This window comes from Marmota monax, unplaced genomic scaffold (assembly GCF_021218885.2).
Source record: "Marmota monax isolate L192 unplaced genomic scaffold, Marmota_monax_Labrador192_F-V1.1 WCK01_AAM20220418_F8-fsc00016, whole genome shotgun sequence".
NCBI classification, from domain to species: Eukaryota; Metazoa; Chordata; class Mammalia; order Rodentia; family Sciuridae; genus Marmota; species Marmota monax.
The window spans coordinates 24,048,544-24,057,103 of NW_026695209.1; the positions used below are offsets into that span (position 1 = coordinate 24,048,544).

The window sequence follows — 8,560 nt, forward strand, 5'->3', positions numbered from 1 at the left end:
TATACATAAAGTGAGTACTACCCATTCCAATTAGGATCCCATTCTTGCTGTTGTACATGATGTGGAGTTACACTGGTCATGGGTCCATATAGAGCAAAGGAAAGTTATGTTCAATTCATTCTACAGTCTTTCCTATTACCATCACTTCATTTCTCTTTGTCTAGTCCAATGAACTTCTATTCTTCCTCTCCCTATTCTCCCTTGTTGTGGGTTAGCATCCACATATCAGAGAGATTTGGCATTTGGTTTTTGGGGACTGGTTTTTCTCACTTTGCATGATGTTCTTCAGTTCCGTCCATTTAATGGCTGAGTAATATTCCATTGTGTTCATATACCATATTTTCATTATCCATTCATCTGCTGAAGCACATCTATCTTGGCTATTGTGAATTTATCTGCTATAAACATTGATGTGGTGTCTCTGTAGTATGCTGATTTTAAGTCCTTTGGGTATAAACCAAGGAGTGAGCTAACTGAGTCAAATGGTGGTACCATTCCAAGTTTTCTAGGGAATCTCCATACTGCTTTCCAGAGTGATTGCACAAATGGCAGTCCCACCATCAACATATGAGTGTGCCTTTTCCCCACATCCTTGCCAATATATATCATTCCTTCTATTGTTGCTAATTGCCGTTTTGACTGGAGTGAGATGGACTAGAGTGCAGTTTTAATTTGCATTTCTCTAATTGCTAGAGATGTTTTTTTCACACGTTTTTTGACTATTCGTATTTCTTCTTCTGTGAAGTGCCTGTTCAGTTCCTTTACCCATGTATTGAATGGGTTATTTGGGTTTTTTTTTTCTTTTTGGTGTTAAGTTTTTTGTATTCTTTATGTATACTGGAGATTAATGCTCTATTTAAAGTGTGGGTGGTAAAGATTTTCTCCCATTTTGTAGGCTCTCTGTTTACATTTTTTAATGTTTCCTTTGCTGTGAAGAAGCTTTTTAGTTTGATACCATCCTATTTATTGATTCTTGAATTTACTTCAGGTACTTAGGGAGTCTTATTGAGGAAGTTCATTCCTGAGCCTATTGAGAGTTAGGCCTACTTTTTCTTCTAGAAGCCACATTGTCTCTGGTCTAATGCCTAGGGCTTTGATACACATTGAGTTGAATTTTGTGCAGGGTGGGATATAGGGTAAACCCCAATTCTTACAATTAAGTCAGAACAATTTTAGTCATGTCACTCAGAATAATAGGCATGAGTTCATTAGAAGGAAAAAGGGAAAAGAGACACTCTCAAGTAATAGTGTGACTTCTCTTAGACAGGAGAGGAACAGCATGCCTCTTCTGCCCACCAGTTTTATTAAGGATCCCAGGGAAGTTTCCAGAGGGTCTTGCCCAGGTCCAACTCTTAACTTATGACTGACAGCAGGTGCCATCAGATTTCAAGTCCATATTGCCATGACCATTTTAGGTCACTGTGACCCATGCTGACCTAGTCTAATTGGAATCTATTCTTACTGATTTTATGGTTAAGGGGAATTATCCTTATCTCCCTGAGATTCTGGGATCTGGTCTCTGTAAGGGTCACAAAATTCTCCTCCTTCAGTGTAACTTGTGTTCTTATCAGCATTTCAGACCTGCATTTCTCCTTTAGATAGCAGGTAATTGGCTGAGGAAAGTAACATATTCTGTCAATCTAAGTCAGGAAGGGCCACAGGTAAATTGCTTCTTAGAAAAGAAAGTGTGTGGAAATCAGCAGAGTGAGCTCATCTTATAGAATTATTTCCTTAACCTAGTGTTCCAATCATATTCACTATCTGTCTCTTATCAAAAGTACTATATGTCTCAAGATTTAGAGGATTAAGAACAAATGGTTAATTTACGTCTGCCACCAATCCTACCAAAACATGAATGAAAATTAATAAAAATCAAAACTAGGTTATTTTAGGTATTGAGAATTTTTTTTCCCCCTGGAACACAGGTGACCTAATATCTAAGCCATTATTCCACCCTGATTTTCCTTCAATAGTACCTCAAACATGTCCTTGTATCTTTATGCAACTTGAAAACTTTATATGAGATGTTAGTTTCTAGGGAGAAGGAAGTTGTGGCTACAGATGGGCTATGGGTAGGTGGAAGTCTAGCTGTTATTATAACTTATCATATTCCACTGTAGTATGAATCTTTGCTTCTATTCATTTTCACCTACACAAAATTTTTCTGAAAGCTATGACTGGTTATCTTATCTGTCCATCATTCAATTGCCTAGCCCACTGCTACATAAATATTTTTTTTTAATAAAGAAAGTGACTGCCTCTAATATTCAAAAAGTAAACATAAATATTTTGGTAATATACATTTACAGAAAATAAAATTTGAATGTTTATGATGTTCAGAAATTGTCACAAAACCTATAGGTAATCAGAAATGTGTCAGTAATGAGGGAGTAAAAAAAATATCTGGAACTCAGAAGTTAGAGGTAGGTGATATGATTCAACCAAAGCAGCACTTGCAACTACACTAAGGTAACTGATTGTGCTGGAATTTTTAAATGTGGGTGAGTTATACAAACTTTCCTTGGAGGGAATTGGGGGAGATTCAAAACTTTTATTCAGTGAACATCTGTCATTGATCTATTATCATCTCTTATCCTTATCTTTTGTTAAAACCTGATTCCTTTGAACTTCTTGCTCATATTTGAATGCAAGTTAAATATTTTGTATAGTGCAGTGTTCATTATGACCAGGGTTCATACAATCATTTGTGGTTCTCATTCACATGGTATCAAAAACAAGATACAGTCTGTGGTAGTGGCTCAGTGATAGAGCACTTTCCTGGCACACGTGAAGCACTGGGTTTGATCCTCAGCACCCGTAAAAATAAAAGGTATATAAAACAACCTAAGATATTAGCTTCTTATTGACATATGAAACTTCATACTAAAATGCATATGAGTTTGTGAATTTTGCAGCAGCCTAATATCAGACAATGGTAACAAGCAAAGGGTCCTTTAATTAGTAGCTTTTCTAAAGCCAGAAGGGAATATAAAAGACACAGATAGAATTATCCCCCCCAAAAGTTACATGTTTAAAGTATTGAACAAAGTAAAGATGATGAAACACAGCTAATGGGAGAAAAGCTGTTGAAAAGCTGTGCTTGGAAACTCACTTTGTAAACCTGTGATTGAGTAGGTAGGGCAGTTAACACATTTACCCATGGCTGAGTACCTGGATCTTTGATCTGTGGGTAGATGCCTGAATGTGAAAACAGAGACAATTGAGTTGCCTTTGCTAAGGTAACAACCCTAGACATCACTAGTTCCAGGAGCACAACAGAATGAGTGGGCCAGTACATCCTTCCCTATCCTGACAAATATAAATGCAATAAGCCAGGAACAATATGAATTTATCAAAAGATATCAAATACATATTTTTGTTAGGACTACAAAAGTATATTAACTCATTCTTTGTAACTGCCATGATGTGTTCAGTGTTGTAAGTGCCATGATGTGTTCAGCCACAGCATGTCATCATACCAATGATATCCTTACCTTTAAGGGTCTAGAAGAAATTGAAGTACTGCAGACTCTGGAAACACCATCTCTCTAGATTTGGCTGAAAAATTAATCCCCAGAAGATTCAAGCCTCAAATCAATGGGAAAAAAAATCCTGTAAATATGTTATGTATATTGAAATATACCTAAAATACTTTAGATCCAGCTTACTACAGCTGCAAGAAAAAAATAAGTCTCCCCTTCACAGAAATGAGCAGGCTCTAAACTCTACTGAGCCATTGACTTTTATAAAGTATATATTTAGAATTTAGAGTTTTCATGATATATTTATTTATTTATAATTATTTTCAAGTTCAAATAAGGACCAAACTATGTCAGACCCTAGAAAATATTAAATAAATGGTTAAACAAGAACTGTATCTCAGATTCACAAAATGCTTATTAGATTGGATGTCACTACTACCCTCATGTAGCTGAAAGTAATATACATATGGCATATTACATAAGAAAATCTTTTCTCAATGTTTAAAACTTTGTTTCTTAATTAAGAATGTGAAGCAAGAACCTGCAAAATTGGAAAAAGATCTTTGCTAGTTACTTTTCTGACAGAGGATTAATATCTAGAATATATAAAGAACTAGAAAATCTTAACACCAACCCACCCCCCATGATCAGATTAAAAAAAGGGGCAAATGAATTAAACAGACACTTCTCAAAAGAAGAAGTACAAATAGCCAACAAATAGATGGGAAAATGTTCAACCAACATCAACAACAATTAGGGAAATGCATGTTAAAATTATACTGAGAATTTCACACCAGTGATCAAGAATAAAATAAGAATAAATGCTGGAGTGGGTGTGGAGAAAAGGAACAATTTTATACTGCAGGTGGGATTGTAAATTATCAAAGCCACTGTGGAAATTAGTATCGATGGTCCTCAAAGGATAAGGCTTGGAACCACAAGCTATCCCACTTGTCCATATTTATCCTAAAAAAATTTTAAAGTCAGTATACATGTTCATAGCAGCACAATTCATAATAGTCCAACTATGGAGCCATCAATGGATAAATGGATAAAGAGAATGTGGTATGTAGGGCATGGCTGCGCGCTTCCCGGTCTTGGGGCAGCACATGTGGCTGAAATGGCTCCTGGCGATCAGCCAGGCACCAGGAGGAGGTACTGTGGGCAGTGATGGAAGAGGCAGACCACCTCCAGGATAGGTCCGGGACTCTTCCGCCCTTGTGGACAGCTCATGCCTTCCCTTATGGACTATGGGATGGGTGTACACGTGAACTTGCTCCACCCCTCTGACCTTTATTCTGATCGGCTCCTGTGCAGTATATAAGCTGTGTGTACTTCCTCATTAAACGAGAGATCCTGCTTGGACTCGTCTCTCTGGAGCCTCTGATTGTCCTCCGGCTCGTCCTGGTGGGGGCTTGCTTTCCCCACTTCTCCCGCTAGTAAGGAGGAGACAGGGGGCTAAAACCCCGGACATCGGTATATATACACAATGAAGTTTTGTTCAGCCATAAAGAAAAATGAAATTGTGTCTTTTGTAGACTTGGATTGAACTTGAGATCATTATACTAAGAGAAATAAGCCAAATTTATGTTTGTCTTATTTCAAACTGCACACACAAATATGTAACAAAAAATCCCATCATTATGTACAAGTATAATATACCAACAAAAATGTGGAAAGACCCCCTGCAGAAGTCCACGCCTGGGAGAAGCTCAGAGAGCCTGGTGCCTGAACTGTGTTGGAACTCTCAGTTGGTCAGGCCAGAGTGGGCCCCAGGAGGACATGAACAGGGTCAGATCAAGATGGTGGTGCAGGTGGTACAGGCGGTACAAGCGGTTCATCTGGAGTCTGATGCTTTCCTAGTTTGTCTCAACCATGCTCTGAGAACAGAAAAGGAGGAGGTGATGGGGCTGTGTATAAGGGAGTTGAATGATGACACAGAGTGACTCCAAATTTGCATATACCGGAACAGAAATGTGCACAGTTGATGAACAGGTTGACACCGTCAGAATTGTTCATATTCATTCTGTCATCATCTTGCGATGTTCTGATGAAAGGCAGGACCGAGTAGAAATTTCTCCAGAGCAGCCTTCTGTGGCCTCAACAGAGACAGAGAGGTTGGCTGAATTAACAGGTCACCCCAGGGGAGTTGTGGGCTGGTATCATTCCCATCCTCATATAACTGTTTGGCCTTCAAATTTTGATGTTCCCACACAAGCCATGTACCAGATGATGGATCAAGGTTTTGTAGTACTTATTTTTTCCTATTTCACAGAGGATAAAAACACAAAGACTGTGTAGTGTAGGTACCTCACACTTTCTTCTAATCCATACAGGCCCCAAAAAAGCTCACAGTATGAGAGAATGGAAATTCCAATCCATATTGTATGTCACCATTGGGAAACTATGCCTTGAATCAGCAGTGGAGCTGCTCAAGATCCTACGCTAGGAGGAACAGGATACCTATAGGAGGATCACAGCCTTCCACTTCTGGACGCAGTAATCAAGATCCATAATGATTCAGTGTTCACCAAGAATCTGTGCAGTCAGATGTCAGCAGTTAGTGGGCCTCTCCTCCAGTAGCTGGAGGACCGATTGGAGCAAAAACAACAGCATCTGCAGGAGTTGCAACAAGAAAAGGAAAAACTTAAGCAAGAACTTTATTCTCTGGAATAAATAAAGAGACAAAATGGGGACAGATGAAAACATCTAGTGTAAAATTAATTAAGCTAAATCAATTTTGATGAAGATAATGTTTAGAGGACTCACATTACCTGACTTTGACCTACTATAAAGCTGCAGTAATCAAGATGTTAAAGTATTGGCAGAGGAATAGACACAAAGAACAATGGAACAGAAGAGAACTCAGAAATAGACCCATATAAATATGCCAAACTAATTTTACAAACATTAAAAAAGACAATGAAGTAATCAAGCTGAAGCAATTGAATACACACTTAAAAAAAAGAACCTCAACCTAAATCTCACTAAAAGTTTCTATAAAAGTTACCTCAAAATGGATCATGAATTTAAATATAAGATGTAAAGCTACAAAGCTTGTAGGAAAAAAAACACAGGATAAAAATCTTCAGGAGACCAATTCTTGAACTTCACTCCCAAAGTACAATCTGTAAGAGAAAAAATTTCTATATTAAGCCTCATCAAAATTAAAAAGTTTGATTCTATAAGAAAAATTTTTAAGAATAAAATACAAGCTCAGATTGAGAGAAATTTTTTGCAAACCATATAATATCTGATCAATATGGAGTATTGCACTCAAAACTCAACAGTAAAAAAAAAAACAGTCCAATTAAAAAATGAGCAAAAGATATAAATAAACATTTATTGAAGAGGATATGTGGATGGCAAATAATCACATGAAAAGGTGTTGAACTTCATAAATTATCAGTAATGCAAATTAAAACCAAGATTATATATGACTTAGACACTTTTTAGAATGGTTAAAGGAAAGTGTTGTTGAGGATACAAACTATATCTCTTATATATTCATGACAGGAATATAAAATAGTACAGCCACTCTGGAAAAGAGATTGAAAATTTCTTATTAAGTTAAACTTGTACTTACCATACAAACAAGCAATTGCCTTCCTAGACATTTATTCCAGAGAAATGTTGGCACAAAAATTCATAAAACAACTATCATAGCAACTGTATTAATAACAGCCCCAAACTTGAAACAACTCTGATGTCCTGCAATGAGCAAATGGTTAAACAAATTGTCCATATCATGAAATACTACTCTGTAATGAAATGAACAATAATTTAAACGGACCTCAGTGGTATTACGTGTGGTGAATGACAAAAAATAATGAATATCAAAAGTTCACATACTGTACAATAGTATTCATATAACATTCTTGAAATGACAGAATTATAGAATGAACAGATTAATGGTTTTCAGGGACTAGATGGGGTATGGCATGTGTATGACTATATATGGATGGCACAAGGAGTTCCTGTGTGCTGATGGAATAGTTTTGTATCTTGATTGTGGTACTGAGTACATAAATCTATACTGTTGCCAGTTGGCCAGACTTGCAAGATGAACTGGGTTCAAAGGAGTTGGCTGCATCAATAACTAAGAAAATGGTGAAAAAAACACGCAGCACACAAACATGAGTTTTTAAGAATGAGGGCAGGATGGCTCGGTGACCCAAATGGTCAGCTCCATGCTGGGCAGCGCTGGAAAGAGCAAGAGAGCAAGCACATTTGGATTCCCTCTATTTGGAGGGAAGAAGACATTTGATAGAATATTTCAACCAAATAAAGCAAGGAGTAGGGTTTCGAAGGGTGGAGTCTTGGTTGGTGATGTCTTGTGGTCAGAGGATTGATTAACATCTAGGCAAGTCACACCCATCTCAAGTGCTGTGTGGGATCACAGGTAGAGTGAGACGAAACATTTGCATCGCACAGCCCAATCAGCGAGCAACACCAGACCAGTGCCCTCATATGCTCAAATGTGCATAGCTCACACACAGCCCATGGATGGCTCTCAACACTATACCTGTGCTAAAATTATATAGACCTTACACACGTGAATTATGTAAAATCTGGTGAAACAATAAAATCTCTAGTCTACTTAGCAGTAGAGTAGATATGGAAACAGAAAAAATAAATAAAAGGTCCTATCAAAAAATTGTTTTTTTCTTCATCACTTCTGTAAGACTTTAGTAAGACACCACTTACATATGATATCATTTTATTAAAAGATAAATCAAAAAATTGTTTCTTTTTTTAAGTGTTGGGGTCTCATTATGTTGCCCAGGCTGACCCAGAACTCCTGTGCTCAAGTGATCCTCCTGCCTCAGCATCCCAAGTAACTGGAACTATAGGCATGTGCCACCATGCCTGGCTCACATTATATAATCTTAAATATGCTTTTGGGATTACTGTGTCATATTCCTTGGACTAGTCAGGAATATTGTGGTTTTAGCAATAATGGATCATTTACTATTGGGTCCCATGGATAAACATTCTCATTCTGAAGCTATGGATACTCATATACAGATCTTCAATTTAAAATAAACTACCCATTTCAAAAAGTACCCTAGTTTATC

The 8,560-nt window shown here is 37.3% G+C and overlaps 1 pseudogene; it reads left to right on the plus strand.

The window, feature by feature from the left end:
- The first annotated feature begins 4,694 nt into the window (after positions 1 to 4,694).
- Positions 4,695 to 6,158, plus strand: LOC124083807 (lys-63-specific deubiquitinase BRCC36-like; annotated as a pseudogene).
- The last annotated feature ends 2,402 nt before the right edge of the window (positions 6,159 to 8,560 follow it).